The 16,418-nt window shown below is 45.2% G+C and overlaps 1 long non-coding RNA gene across 1 annotated transcript; it reads left to right on the top strand.

The window, feature by feature from the left end:
* The first annotated feature begins 313 nt into the window (after nucleotides 1–313).
* On the top strand, nucleotides 314–3,493 carry LOC135421612 (uncharacterized). Its single transcript, XR_010434135.1, has 3 exons — nucleotides 314–404; nucleotides 1,311–1,692; nucleotides 3,063–3,493. It is a non-coding gene; the product is annotated as an uncharacterized LOC135421612 (long non-coding RNA).
* The last annotated feature ends 12,925 nt before the right edge of the window (nucleotides 3,494–16,418 follow it).

The following is a 16,418-nucleotide window of genomic DNA, read 5'->3' as shown; positions in this document are numbered from 1 at the left end:
CTTAGGGGAAGATGAATACTGCAGCAGCTGCTGCAGCACAGGCGATGTGCCTGCCTCCAGTGCCCAGAAGAACGGCTCCATCAGCGAAACGCGCGGCCGCATCGCGCCCCGGCGCAGGCTCCGGAGCACAAGAGTTCCGTGGAATATTTCAGCCAGGACAAATTTTTTTTTTTTTCTTCTTTTTTTTTTTTTTTTTCCCCTTCTTTCTCAGTTACCGAGCAGCATAAGTGTCATCGTTCCTCCGACTGATAGTAGCTATGGAAACCGTGACATCACCGCCGACATAGCGATACATAAAAATTCAAATGGCTGGGGACCGGTTGCTAGGAGAGCTCCGCTCGGGAGAGTCATCGGGCAGGCAGCCAAGGGACGGGAGTCTGCTGAACATGTTGTACTTCACCCTGGTGATTTTACCCTCCTCCCACTACTTTCCCTTTCACATGCAAAGCTTTTTTTTATTTATTTTTTTTTTACCTCGATTTTGCCCCCCCCCTACCCCCCCCCCACTATGTTCACCCTTAAATTATCTCACAGATTTTGACAATGGGCTAATGAGCTGGTGTAGTAGCTTGTGCGTTATAACAATGTGTACGAGGTCAGGAGAGAAAACTACATACTGTACTTAACATCAAATAAAAGCCGTCATCAGCCACCTTTGTAGCACCCGAGTTATGATAAACATGCATTTCGGGTCACTTTTGGGCAAGGGTTTTCTACTCAGCTTTTTACACATAGACAAATGAGAGGAAAAGCTTGACCAAAAATCATCAGAATTAAAGGTGATTTGAAAAAAGGATGAGAAGTGACCTCTGTAGTGGTTAAAACCTCATATTGAAACTGGTCTGAATTCAGGAAGTGGAGGGTTTTCCAGCAGTCTGAGTCACACCTGGTTTCTGGAAAGCTGGTGCATCTCATCTGGTGGTTTTGGACCACTGGTGGTCAAGGGAAACAAGTGGTCCAAGTCTTGTAGGGCGAGGTGTTATTTTTTATTAGACCAACATTTTTTATTAGATCGAAACAATTAGAAAAGTCCACAAACCCAGGAAACCCTTCCCTGGGCTCTGAAAGAATTTATTAAAGCAGCTCTTTTCTTCATCCCAGCATCGTTAGTTGGCCTAGTGAGGGATCTTGCACACAGATCTGGTCACTTGCTGGTGCGTGCATCTCTCTTGGGACAACCTGCAATAAAGGACAACTGATATATCCATTGCTTGTATGCAATGGATTCAGGGATGCAGGTTTAAATTTGTGTTTCTATGTATGTATAAATAGATATATAGATATACACTTTTCTTTTTTTTTCCTTCCAGACTGAAATGTCACTGGCAGAAGAAGTTGTCCAAGTAGATTTTTGTATGACCACCCAAAGTACTAACAAGTGACAAGATCTTAATAGAGGCAATATTCATACTGAATAGTCCTGCTAACTGATCAAACAGAGAAGTGGTGTTGGGGAGCTTTGCCTAGGAATTACTCACCAAAATTATTTTGTAGAGGTATTTTCTTTTTTCAGAAACTGGGTGTGCAAAATTCTTAGAACGTAACCAGAAAATGAAACAGAAAGGAAAAAAAAAAAAAAGAAGCCATTGAATAACTTATTTTCAGACAATCTCTGATTCTGGAGAAATTAATGTCATGAACCCAGACACAACCTGAAGATGCACATGAACATCAAATGAAAATGAAATTATTGTAATTATTTATGAACCAAGTTGTGACCTATTAAACAGGTAGTGTGGCCCCCTCCAGACATAGCTGAGATTTAGCTTATTTATATTTAATAAATGTGCAGGGTAATGTGTATTAGGCATTGAGGTCTTCTCAACCAAGATAGTAGAAGTTTGTGTTAAGAAGGTGTCTTATGGTGTGGAAGGATGTTCGCTGTGAGTGCATCAGATTGCTTAACATGTCTTTTTTGTGCTGATGTCCCCTCCATGGAACCTTCCTTGTCTCACCTGCAGCAGGACCGTGCTTGCCCTACTTTGGAGGTCCATAATTCACTGAACCAATCTTTAGGTCTCCCTTGAATTGGACACCTCACCCATCGGCAGCTAAACTCAAATATCTTCATTTACTAAAAGCTGCTCCTCCAGGAACTGCACAGCATCATTATGATACTGGTTTAGTAACACATTTACAGCTCAAGATATCAACTGTGATGAAGGAAGAGTATATATAGACAGCATCAGACCCCTTAAGTTTGGAAAACATTGAATTAAAAGCTCCTCAAGTACTTAAGTGTAAGAGTAGGTTTGTCCAAGCTGGCAGTACTACCTGGAGAGACTTTCAACAGTCAACCCAGATGAGTATAGCCCTGGGTCATGGACCCAGCTCAGGCACTGTGACATATAGATCAGGTCCTGAAGCCCTCTCCATCTGTATATTTAAAGAAACCCTACTGGGTTCCCAGCATAATGTACTTTGCACCGTACTCCATCAAACTGAATAGGTTACTTAGTGATGAATCCAGAGGGAAGAAGGAAAATAAGGCTTGTGCTGGGTTTAAAGGAATGCTTTCTTGTTCGTACTATGGAAGATTGTGCAAGGCAATGGAAAGTGTAAAGGCAACATTTGGGTCACTTGATCAGGGTAAGGGCAGAAGTCAGGTTGTATTCAAGGCAATGCAAACAGGTTTATGGATCTGAAGAAGGTGTAAAATGAGAGGCTGGAGGTTCTTGAGGACCACACAGGCTAATCCATCAATGCAGAAACAGATGGAGTATGTAGATGCAGAACAGAAAGTTGATTTAAATTGTTTGAACTAAGGAAAGCTACAACAGTGAAATAGAGAGCTAGTCATCAGTGTGCTAACAGCATTTCTCACAACATGTACTTGGTATGAGAAATACTCAGGTAACTGAGGTCAGTGCCACAAGACGTGAAATGTGTCACTGAGGTTGTGCCTCCCACCTGATCTTTGCTGGGTGAGCTGTCCTGAGAACAGAGTCTGGCAGCTGTGAAAGTAGGAAATGAGGTCTGGACTAGCCATGGATATGCTGAGTGGTGTGTTTGCTGGATGTCTCCTCATCAGACAGTAACTGTTGGGTTTGTATCACCTTTAGGGGAGGAGATGAGGTAGACTGGGAGATCTGTGCCCTACCACTGTAATCAGCAGATTTGCCATCATCTTCCAGTGGAAAGAAAATGAAACATTAAGGCCCTGAACTAGAGCGAAGATTTTCCACTGGACTTCACAAACATCCCTCTCCTCAGTGTGATGCTTGAACATGGTCAGACTAAAACCTTTTTTCCTCCTCTTGCTTAGTATGGTGATAGAAATGATAACTCTCTTCCTTTTGTTTGAAGGTGTGTATATTTCTATGGGATCAAGCTACTGTTTTCCCAGCTGACCTTTAGGGAATGTGAAATGCCTTAGACAAGCTGATACATATTTTACTATCATCTTATCTTAATGAACAAGGATTACTCTTCAGTCATCTTGATAGAAAACAACAAAAAGTTAACCAACATTCTCCTTTAATAACTATAGCCATAGCAAGATTTGAACTTGCCTTCCCTAAAATAAGGTAGGCATTTTAATATCCATTAGGATACAAGATCTTTGGCTACCTTCCATGGGAATTTAAAGGCATTAAATTAGCTACAGGAGGGTTTCACTATTGTTCCCTAAATGTAATGGAAGTGGATTTAAATTTACAAGGGGAAAAGCTAATAATTAAAAATTGAACATAAGGGCTATAAAGTACAAAATTGGCTCCCTTGGACTGGGATACAAAACTTCATGAAAAGTGGAGCTCCTGCTGTGTTATGCCTTCCTAGAATGACTTTTAAAAAAAAGGTTTTTTAAAGGTGTTTTTTGTTGTAAATTAATTGCTTGTGGCTTCCATGGATCTTACAGCCTATAAAGATGTCCCCATTGTGGTTTCCATTGATTATTTCATTGAGGGTTCCCCCCTGCTTCTTGTTGTTACCAAAATCACATACAAATTAATGGAAGTGTTAGGGAGGAAATTGTGAGAGCTACTAATTCCCCAGAACTGTCAGACCTTAGGCACTTAGGGTGCAGATCAGAGCAGTCTCCAGTTCCCTCTCAGATTTCATGCATTTGCCCCTTTTCCATGCAATGTCCCATGGGCCACTGGCAGCCTCTCAGCCCAGTACATGTGATGGTCCTCATCTGCATGAGCTCTGTGTTTCATAGGGATGGGTTGTTTGATCTGTCTACATGAGCCCCGACAGTAAAGAAAATAAATACTCCTAAGGGTCCTTTCAGAAAAGAAACAAAAATTGCCCTGTTCAGTTTTCAGACTTTCACCACCAAATCAGAAATGCCTACTGGCATTTGTGGCATCCTAGTGTTTTACTTTGGGATATGATAGAGAACAAGATCAGTTGATGTTGCTGCAGTTTTACCAGGTCCACGTGATGGAATTGTACCTGCCCTCAGATCATATGTCCAGACAATCTGGAACATTTGGACCAGTAGTTTGACTGATCATCCATCAGGGACCAGAAAGGACAAGCTGGAGATTGGTCTGCTGGCAATGCAGGATATGCCAGCGACCTGCAGAGGATAGAGAACTACCAAGGAACTCATCCTCACTTTTTTCCTCCACCAGGAATTCCAAATATGTGAGTGATGTGAAATCTCAGCAATTCCAGCTGCCCGTGTAGAAATGCCACAATGTTTCAGAACTCCATGACTGGGAACGAGGGCCAAGAAAAAAACCTTGTTCTTGGTGTGTCTCTCCTGCCATGGGATTTTTCTTTCTGAATTTTAGAAAGGGAAAGCTCCCTTCCCCGAAACTTCTGCCTCTACCATCTTTTCCATCGATGCAGTTTCCTTTGCCTCCTTATTCCCCTTTGCTGCAAGCCACCACTTTGTTATTGTTATTTTTAACATCGTATCGCTGTAAAACCGCTTCTGCATTTTCTCTGACTCTCATCACTTCTGTCAAATAACGAGTTGAATTATGCTGCCTTGTAGGACTGCCCTGTTTCTCTCCCTAGTTCTGCTTTTTCACTGAATTTTTTCACTCCTCTGAACTTTACTCTGCTCAGACTGAATTTCCCCCTGTCTTTTCACTCCTAGTCTGTTTTCAACCAGGGCATATGAACTCCAGGTCTCCTGGGACAGCTAACCTGATATGAAGAACATCACACTACTGGTGAGAGGGTTTTGAAGTGCCTATGAGGAAAAGAGAGTTATCCAGGCAGCCACTGTTGTGGCTTCAACAGCAATTCATTCACAGGAAAATTTTTGAAGGGGATGGTAATTTTAAGCCTATAGCAAAGCAGAAAATGGGACACAAAGCAGGGTGGGGTTGCCAAGGGTAATCCCCAGAGCTTACTTGTATAAGATAAGGGTGTTTATAGGAAGGTTGTGCTTTGGAGCTAATCCCTGTGGGTCCAAATGTATTTGTTGATCTGAAGGATGCTATGAGACACCAACGTTAGTCAGGTGTTGGTATTGGGCTGGTATTGGGCTAGGTCTCCTACTGATCCCAGAACAAAAGGGGACTGAGTAAGGAATGGGGAGCTTTTTGCTTAGCAAATGTGAAATCTTTGTTCCACTGCTTTGGCAGGGACTGTTTCATCTTGTTTAGCACTCCTCTGCAAATGAGCTGTTTAAAAATATGTGCTTCCCTTCTCCTTTTGGAGAAGGACAACAAAAGTTGAAAGATTTTCAGCTTCAGCTTAAATTCCAAGAGGAGGAAAAGGAGGAATGGAAATCTGTTATTTACTGTTACGTTGCTGCTATATATCAACATATATGACTAAGTGGCACAATCTGGGCTCAAACTTTCATTATCAAGAACTGATAATTTCTGAACACAGAAGAAAGTTTTACCCAGATCTCTTGGTCCCTGGCACAAGGACTTGGTGCTTGCAGAGAGTGAGGACTGTGAAGGTGGTACAATGGTCAAACAAAACTGCTGTGAGTCAGAATGGCTGGAGGTGTGTTGTGCAACAAACTCTTTGCCCATTGAAGATCAGCTTCTGCCATTTGTTCTCCTAGCACATTAATCATTATCTGGAGATGCATGGAGAGGAAGCGATATGTGTTTGGGTTTTATCAGAACTTTATGTGTTGAAGTTGTCAATTAGTTAAGAGATGGCAGGAGATCAGATTTAAGGCTGCATTCGAGATGTTTTCAATGGCACTGAAGTTCAGAAGAGCAATTCAGACTGACTGGTAGTGCAAGCATCCCTATGTCAGCCAAAAGAGATCCTCTAACTCACTATTCAACAACTGCTTTTTTCCATTGACTGAATAGGGATCAAGGATCTGGTTGCCCAAGACTGTTGAAGGTCTCAGTTTCTCACTGATTTCCTGAATTCTGGTTTCATACTTTGAGCATTAGTGTCTCAAGGTCACCTTTCATCTTCACCTGGGCTGTCTGCTCGGACGAACACAGTGGTAGAACTGTTGGTTCTACCCAGAGAAAGACAACTTAAGCCTGGAAAGCCAGTAGACCCAGACACTACTCTGGTCTCTCCCATGGGCTCTTTGGATTGTCATTTCTCCCCACTGTCTCTAGTTTGCCTAGATTCAGTGAAAAGGCAGTGTTCCAAAGCCATTTGCCCATGGAACAAGGACACAGAGAAGAAAGTCACCCAACAGCCTTTTTGACACCCCACAGTGCCACGTCATGTCACCAGCAGCAGAGGGGGGGATGCAATGAAACTGCCAGTTTACATAGACAGCACCCATTCCCAACACATCGGACTTTTTCAAACCCACACGACCTTTGTGGGTCATGTGAGGGCTCAGCAGAGGCAGCAGTCCTCGGACAGAAAGCCTGGGATGATTTCACTTTGCAAAGTGTTTCGGTCAGCAGCCAACCAGACAGTTGCTCAGTACTCAGGATTTTATTTTTTATACAAAATAAATGGCAAAATTCCCATGGTCTTCAAAGGGACAGTACAGCTCTGAATTTGTATGCAATGCATTATGATTAGATGGAAATATTTGCTGGGATCTGATATTGGTGAGACTCAGAGTTTTATTCTTTTACCTGCTGTATTTTATTTTATTTTATTTTATTTTATTTTGGCTCTGCAAATAAACTTTTCTTTTTAGTCAAAGAAAGAAATATCTGGTCCAGAACACTTTAGTCTATGGCTCTTTTCGTACTGTGAAAATCCAGAGATTTGGATCAAACCGTATTCCTGAACACAGACTTGGGAAAAGAGGGGTGGTGGTGAACTCAGCTCTACTTTGCAGCGCTGGTCTCCATTTCAAACATAATCACCTCCAAATGTTGCAAATGGAATCTGCCTAAATGGAGAGGTGGGTTTGCTGGGGAAGGAGTAGGCCAGGAGAAATATTTGACATGATCAGGTGAAGCTGTGCTGGGAGGAAGGGAAGCAGAGGCTGCAGCTGTTGGAGAGGTAGGGAGGGGTTGACTGACTGGTAACATGCACAGCTCACAGCTGAGTCCAGCCCTCGTGAAACCACTGTGCTGTGACTGCCCACTGTGAGCGTGGGATCCGTGGATGCCCCTGGAGCCAGCAGCTGCATCCGTGGCTGGCTGCCTTCCCCCAGGACCCTCCTCACCTGTGCACATACTTCATCACAAACACAAACTCGGACCAGGATCCTCCAAGGGGTTGCCAGTGACTGACGGCGGATTTATGAGTTGCCGTCGGATGGGATGGGATAGAAGGAGGTTTTTGAGCTTACCAGGGAGACCAGGTGGTTCTGAAGAGATGTCTCTAGATCAGGGCTGTTGGTGGTGAGTGCCCTTGGCTACTTACAGCTTGGAAAATTATACATTCTGAGGCTGAACATCTGAAGGAGCCTGAGACCAGGAGGAAATGGATGGGCGGTGATTCTTCCTGACCCCATCTCCTGCAGACAGGAGCTGGATTGCTGGGGGCAAGTTATTCCCTAATAGAGCCTTATCAGCATTAGTGCTGCAGCTGACCCAGCAGGCCCAGTTAGGGACCATGGCCATGTTCAACCACATGAACCAAAAACAAATTAATCATGTACATTTTGAGAGACAGCAGTGAATACAGCAAGCAGATGTGAGGGTGAGGGCGAAAGGAAAAGCTGTGGTAAAGTCTCTCCCTCTCCTCTGGAGCACCTGCTTGTGGTCACAGCTGTAAGTGGAGTGCTTGACCTGGGGATTGCTCCAATATAGTGATTTCTTTGTGCCTGGCTCAAGACCAACCAGGGTTTAGCAGCAGGATGTGCAGTGTTGTGAGCAGAGGAAGAGGCAGAAACTCCATGTGTCTCTCCAGTTGTTTCTTTTCAGAGCAGCGTAGATACTTGGAGATAAATCCCACCCCTCTGTCCATGGATACATCTCCCAGAGGTCAATGCTAAATTACAGTTTCTCAGCACAGAATCATAGAATATCCTGAGTTGGAAGGAGGATCATACAATCCTGACCATGCACAGGACAACACCAAAAATCACACCATGTGCCTGAGAATGTTGTCCAAATGCTTCCTGAACTCTAGCAGGTTCAGTGTTGTGACCACTTCCCTAGGGAGTCTGTTCCAGTGCCCAATCTCCCTCTGGCTGATGAACATTTTCCTGATATCCAACCTTTTCAGCATCTCTGCTGAAAAGCTCCAGACCAGCTTTGCAGGCAGGGTGGGCAGATGGCATCCAGCTGAAGGACTCGATGGCACCATTTGTCATGGTGAAGAGTCACCAGGCTAGAAGGAACCTTCTTGGCTCATTGCAGCCCTGATATTGCAAGTGGCGAGGCCATATGCTGTCTCCCACAACCTGTGAGTCTGTTCACATCTCATCAGGACCTATGCTGAGATGCTTTGAGAGCTGCCTATTCATATGGCATGGCTTATAAGCTTCTGCATTTGTCACTCCACGTGTGTGCCTTGTGCCAGGTTTCAAGTCTGGGATAGGTCTCTGCTTGCCCAGGAAGGTCAGGACACTTCTTGGCCAAAACTCTCTCCCTCAGATTTGATCATATTTTCCATTCTGGTTTTGGTGGGAATTCAGCTTTCAGACAACCTTTTATAAAACTGGTGGTTTTTCTTGGTCTCCCTCTCTCCTCCCTCTTTCTTTCTATTTCAATTTGAATGGCTCTAAACCTTCCACACATTAAACCAGACACTGATATGGATTCAGATGGTTGCACTGGGATCTGACCTACAGCAGGCAAACACCAAGCCCAGGGCACAGAGAAATATTCCCAGAGCACAAATCCTAGGACAACATGCTCTGTGCAGTTTGCCCAGAAGTGGGAGTTTTCCTAACAGGGAAAGTTTTCCTCCAGGGGCTCAGGCTGCTGCAAAAGAAGACCCTTTTTACTGCAAGTTTATCTATACCTGTATCTGTGCAGAAATGCCAGACACCCAAGAAATAAAATATTCACCCAAAACTAAAATATTCATCAAAAAATGAGGTATTATCCAAAAATCCTTCCCAGCCATCTCTGCCAATTCACACTGCCCAGCTCTGCTCTGTGTAAAGGCCAAGGGGACCCCTCAAAGTAAGGGAAGGGGTGCTGGCATGGCTCCGCCCTCCTGCATTCAGGAGGATCCCTCGCTTACAAGGAGACGGAGGGGAATTGCTCACGTCCAGCTGCTGAACGGCACCGCTGGCAGTGGAGGGGAGGGCCCTGAGCTGTGCCAGCCGCAAGCAAACCCCAATGACCGGCTGCCCCCAGCCCTGGCAGTGCCAGGAGAGGAGATGCTGCTCTGCCACGCCTTGCTGTCAGCAATGGATTCTGGCACATTCCCCTGCCCGTGTCCCGCGGAGAGGGCGAAGGGCACTCAGCTGGCTGAGCCATCCCTCCCGGGCTCACGTGGAGCGAGGGATGGCCGTGGCCGGTCCCCGTGGCATCCCCAGGGCTGGCAGGGCTGGCTGCCACCTTCTCGCCGCTAATAGGATCAGTGTGAGATCAGGGAGGGAGCCAGGGTGGACACTTGACGTCGCCCGTGTTCCTCCGCCTGAGGAGGAGTCAGCTCATTGCAGGGCATGTGAGGGGAAACCTGAGCTGCCGTGGCACGGAGCTGGACGCAGCAGGAAAGGGCAAGCAGCCAGGCTTCCCCCGGGTCCTAGCCGCCTTCTGCTGCAGGGTTGGCCTCTGGAGCTGCCTCACGACGTCCTTAAGTAGAAATCCCTCCTCAGGGAGGTTTGCAGGGAGCTGTGAGTTAAACACGGCTCCTCCTTGGCCCCCTGCCCACCGCTGAGTTCAGGCTGTGAGTCAGGGAGCAGGGGAAGGAAGCCAGGGGATGCAGTCATGCTGAGAGGGGAAATTTGTGCTCCACAGCCTTCATTACGTGTGAATGGTGCTTGGAGGTGGCTTTTATAGGTGGAAAAGCCCCCACTGAATGATGCTTCTGGGTCCTGCTGTACCAGAGACCTGGGAGTCACTGCAAAGTGGGGGCTCCAGGCAAAGGACCCCAACACTGAGTTTAGCATCAAGTTGCAGAGAACACCCTATCCTTCTGTGTCTGGGATCACTCTGCATTCTCTGGGATGCTAAAGGTAGCTCAAGTGCCCTTACATCAGCAGGCCAGTGTCATCTGGTCCTGCCAGGGGAACATATAGACCCACACTGGACCTTCCAAGCCCTTCACTCACCTCAGCAACCACACTCCACGTGACAGCTTTGGAAAGGAGAAAGAGGTTTTTCAAACAACTTACATATTTCCCTGGACCAGGTAATGAAAAACCAGCTCTTGGCTGCCCCAGCTTTGTCTTATTTAAAAATCCCCAAACTGGGACACTCTGCAGTCCTGATCCCCTACAGGACGCTCCATTTAGAGAGAATACTGCATCCCTCTCTCAAAATCACATAAACCCCAGCAACCAGGGATGCTGGCAGCTGCTTGGATAATTTGGCTGACTGAGCATGACTTTGATTCATTTATTTTTTGAGAGGGAAATATCTGGCTCAACTGGAGACTAATTCCCTCCCTCTCCTGAGATTGTCTTTAATAGCTAAATCTCAGCTCTCTCACTCGCTCTCATACCTCTGGAAACAATTGAATCAATTCCTTGTTTATAAAATCTCTGTGTTATGTACAGTTGAAAAAATAAAACCTGTGTTCTATTTTCCTGCCAGATCTCAACAATATAACTCTTTGAGGAAAATTTTCACTTTACTTTGTGCGTGTTTCTCACTGTCCAGTTGCAAGAAAGAGACACCTTTAGAGAAATATGAAATGAAGTTCAGAGTGAGATACACTACTCACTTAAGGAAATCAGGTCCTGACCTAAATGTATTTTTCATCCAAACCTGAATCCAAATACACTCGATTTTCAGAAGCTGATAAGTGGATCTAGACTTGAAAACACACAACAGGCATCTCTATCACAGATATAGGGCCTAAAGGTTTGTTTTAATAGCTATTTTCCAGGTGTCTGCTGACTCCCCACATCCCTCTAGCTAAGATGCATTTTCTCTGACCTTGGTTATCTGCTGGTGAGGAGGGTCCATGCTCTTTCAGACTGAGCAGCAGGGTGACAAAGCAGGAAGGGTTCCTCTGGTCTATTTTGGATGCCTACTTCAGGTGAGAAGAATCACACCAGGACTTCACAAATTTTTAAGGGGATCTCGTGGCAACTTGCTTTCTTGAAGATATTCACCTTTGGTCCAAAAATACCATGATCTGGTGCTGGTAAAGCACCTCACAGCTACATCTGACAGGCACATGTGAGAGTGGGGCAGCTGGAGCTCACCATGGACAAGCGTTTGAGAGGAGGACCTGGGATGTTCCAGAACCTGACAGCTGTGCCTCTGTGTAGCATTTCAGATGTGCCCTTCTGCTCCAGAGAGTTTCAAAGACCAAGAAATTAAAAACCTGCTAACACAGGTCCAATGTAAAAGTAACACTGTGTGGTTTAATCCGTTTATCTCCATGTTCTAATGTCAGGCTGGCAAAACATCCCAGCTTCTCCCAGGCCTAGGACAGACTTCCTTGGGGAACACAGCTCAGCACTAGCATGCCCAAATTTTGGCTCTCCCATTCAACCTTTGGCCCTCAACCTTGTCATGCTTTGCTGCTGCCAGCAATGTTCCCAGGGCTCAGGGCAAGTCATTGCCTGTGCTTCTCACGCAGGTCCCTGAGGCTTTGATGTCACCACACACCTGGGGCCCTGAGGGTTTGATGTCACCAGAGATCCACCTGGCACAGCGTGGATCACACACTGGATCATTGACCTGGCACAGACAGTCAATTCTGTTCCAGTCCCTCCTAGAAAGAAGCAGGGATTTTGAAAGGGAAAATGAGTGCACACACAGAGCCATTCTGGCACAGCCATGATGTCTTTAATTCACATTCTCCGCTTGTTTGAAATAACATCATCATGTAGACAAGCTGTAAGTTCAGTCCTGCCAAAAAATCAAGTTAATCCCTGTATTTCTTAATGCTCTTCAGACAGAGTTTGCTCCTGGCTTTCTGGCTCTGAGAAGGAGCCTCCAACAAGTTTTCTGTACTCTGAGGTACCTGACAGCCAGTCGTGTCAGGGTACTTCTTCTGTGAAAGTAATTAAAAAAAAAAAAATAAAACAACTTCCCATGCCAGGATCTAGGCTGCAGAGAATAATTTTGGGCATTTTTACTAACTTGTGGATTTTGGCTGCCTGGGGAGCTTGTGAAACCCACACATAGGTGGTTGTGTGTTAGTTTTAGCCAGCAGCAACAAGGTGCCTCCCACATGGGAATTGAGACAGACCTTGGTTACTGGTTGGAAGAGGTCACACTAGCCAGGGAGCTGCTAAATGTCTTTAAATTGCTTTCAGCACTAAGTCCCTGCACTGTGGGTCCATTTTTACCTCTGCAGCTGGTAACCACCAGCATCTTGCTCCTTGCCCGGAGGGACTGAGCTGCTGCTGTATAGACTGGCTGGAAACTGGTTCCAGCATGAGGGAGTTTGAAAAGTACCAGTACATTTAAAAAAAATGACGTGAAAAGGGGCCTTATCTTCAGGCTGATAGGATGTGCAGCTATTTTTACCCTGGCATACCTAATTTATACGTGTAATCTAAGGTAAACACACCACGAAGGGAAGGTAGAGCAGTTCTAGTCAGCAGTAAACCTCACAAGGAGGGGATAATCTTTCCCTTGTCTAGTTTGTTTGGAAAGAAAATTAAACTTGCTTGTTCTCATTGTGTGTTTACCTATTGTGTGCACATTGGTTCTCAGCGGTGCAAAGTACAGATTTTTCTGCCTTGCAAATAAGTCTATAAACAAGTTCACTTGACTTTGCTGCTTTCTCCACTTCAAGTGATTAAAAAAAATCCCAAACAGCAAAATCCACCCTATCTTTGGCAGGAGAGCGTTTTCAGCTGGGTTTTGCTGTGAATGAGATGACAAGTCCATCTCTGTGTGGCAGTGAAAAAGGGACTTTATTTCTATTTCTTACGAACATTCATGGCACAATCTGTGCAGGAATATTTTCTTCTTCATCTCTCAGTCAGGGACTCAGGGGTTTGTGTCATGATCAGCATTGCAGCCCCCTCCCCTTGTTTGCAGGGTGAGATGTTGTTTCTACGAGGCAGGTGGACAAATTAATAACATTCAGAATTGAGCCAGATGTGCAGCCTTGTAAAACCTATTGCTTAAAGGCATTTCTGGTCTGGAGACCAACAATAAAAGAGAAAAACTGACCATGCCTATGACTAATCCATTGGTTTGAGACAGGGTAAAGTGATATTGTTGGTGCAAACACTACCTCTAATAGAAGTTTGACGCACATCAGTGGGAATATTTATAGGTGGCTGTATCTATTGGCTGTCTAACCATTTATGAAAACACATAATAATAACAAAGTCATAGTCCTTTACCACCTATTTAAAGTCCTGTGGTGTGAACCATTCCTGGAAAAATACATATCACCTTTCATTAAAGAATGAGATGATGATGGGATTTTTTTTGTTCCTTTGCAAAGGTGGTCTGGATTGTACAAATCACCCTGACAGATGGAAGAAGACACACATGAGCTCTCTGCAAGCTCGTAGGACCCAACTGATACAGCCATCAATTTTCCTGCCTTCTCGACCCTTGTTCTCCCAAAACTTCAGAGAGAGAAACACTCAGTGAGGTTTTGGGGTCTGCCCTCAGCAGCCACTTAGTTATGATTTTTGAGCCAAATGACCACAGAATTGTATGGGGTGAGGGGAAAGGACTGGCAAGGGGAACCTGCCTGGCACCTTCAATGCATCTGCTTAAAGCTGTTCTGAGGGGAAATCTCATCAGAGCTGAATCCACTGTGCCAATGTGTTTCCTTCTGAGATTTGCAGGGGCTCCAGACCCTGATGATACCACCACAAGGCTACTTCTTACAGCATTCCAGCTTCTTCCAACTAGGGACATCATGGAAAAAAGAGAGGGAAAAAAAAACTCCACCGAAAACCAATACAGGCAAATATTTCCTTTTGTGCTCTGGGGCTGTGGAGGTGGAATATGTTTTCCCCTGTTGGTTTTTCCTCATCCCTAACCTCTCGGTCCTCTTCAGCATTTCCTTTCTCTCCATGGTTACCCCACACAAACAATTTCCCTGCTGACACGGTCAATGCAAAGCTGCCATAAATATGCACTGCAGATGCAGGGTATGACTCACCCACGGTGACTCATCTGGAGCGAGCTGGTGACGAGCCATCCTGGGGCCTGTGAGTCAGCAAGGCTGGTTTGCTGCTGAGCTCACACCTACCGGGAGTGGAAGCACATCTCCGTGACTTTTGTGGAAGCCCAGGGAGTCCTGCATGGGTGGCCCCGATGGCTCGTTCGGGAGATAACTGGAAACCGGGGGAGGAAAAGTTTCAGTCAGTTTTCCTGTCATTACTGGCAGAAGGAGAGGGTTTGTGTAATGAGAGGGTTGCCACTGTGATGTGGGATTCAAGCCTGAGCCCACCCATGGTGAAAGCCCAACCATCAGTCACTGGAAAGCGAGATGCTGGCACCTGAAGGGGAACACAGCAGGGTGCAGAAGGAAAGTCAGAGAGTCATTCTCGTTTTTTAGGGCAAGTTTCACCTGGTGAGCCCATAAACCATGAATTTTCTTGTGGTGCTGGCCCTAACTCAGCCACAGCTCAAATGAGTTTGTATGGTCTCAGCATCCTCAGGATGCTCGAAGTCTCCTCTATTTGCCTGTTACTGTGATCTGTTGATTCACAGGCACTAGATCACCATTCACAAGAATTCAGGCAGCCTGCCCCAAAATGATGAGGTTTTCATGATGACAGATTAAAGCAAATTTTCCTTAGCAATGTAATCAGTTACTACAATAGGCAAACAAAGGACAAAGCAAGGCAGATATGGCATGGGAAAGTTACGTGGAACTGGCAGGAACTGTATGCAAATGTGAACACAAATAGAAATAAACTCAATATAAAACAAGGAAACATATAAGCTCACAATCAAAAGGGAAGTGTAGTGTTGTTTTGCCTGATTTTGGTTTGGGTTTTTTTAAAGGATAATAAGGAAATTGACTACTAGAAATTTGGCATAAGTGTTGTGACTAAATTTCATGCAAGGCTGGGGCATCTGCTGTTTGAGGACATTGTATGAATGCCAGCTTGGGGACAGGAATGCAATTGGGCCATCAGATCCCTCTTTTATTTCTTAAGAAATAATTAAAAATATCCTCATCTAGCTGAAACAGATGGCTACAATCACACCATTTTGTCTTAATCTGAATAAGGAAAAAATTGTTTCCTGGCTTCATGACACTCAAGCTGTTCCTCTTAGCCTTTTCCCCAGGAAAAGCCCCAAACACTTCACACCTTTGACATTCTCAGGTTCTACCTACTGGCCAGACAAATTCATGCTAAATTTCCCTAAGATGTCCATAACAGTATATATAGAGAGATAGATATATGTACTGTTTCATAGATGATGTTATGCTAAGGACTGTGCTGAGGTCTCTGAAAGAGTTAGGCTTAAACAGGGCATCTAAAGGGTGTAAAGCACTTCTAGGTAATCATTTGTAGATTGATGAGGTCATGCCAGGTCCAACTTGTACTCATTCCACTCTGTTTGCTGAGCAAAGCTGGGCCAGAACTGCGATGTCCAGCATGCTTGGGCTGGCTCTCATTCAGACAGCCCTGCAGCTCTGCTTTACCTGCATCCAGGCTCTACTGTTGCCAAAGAGATTGGTTGGCAGAATTATCTTAAGATCCAGGCTTAGCTGAGGAAATAGCCCCAAACCCCAGCATCCTGCAGTGGGGAGGCCACCTCTGGTTATGGTGCCTTGGTATCTCCAGCTGCTGGCCACAGCTTGCAGCACTGTTGCTTCCTTTTCAGCAAAGAACTGTTTCCAAATCTATATCACCGAGCTCCAAAGAGGGCTGGCTCCCAGCCTGTTGTATAGGAGAGATAAAGTTAGATGATCCCTTACGCGCCGTGAAATGCTCCATGAAACTTTGTAGGGGATAGAATATGAACCTCTCTGAAAAAGACTTGCTATGACTGCCTGGGGCCTGCATTTCTCATTAAGATTGCTTTTGGTTTTGATGAGGAAGGGAT

This window comes from Pseudopipra pipra, chromosome 1, assembly GCF_036250125.1.
Source record: "Pseudopipra pipra isolate bDixPip1 chromosome 1, bDixPip1.hap1, whole genome shotgun sequence".
In the NCBI taxonomy this organism is placed as follows: Eukaryota; Metazoa; Chordata; class Aves; order Passeriformes; family Pipridae; genus Pseudopipra; species Pseudopipra pipra.
This window is presented reverse-complemented; position numbering and strand designations above follow the sequence as displayed.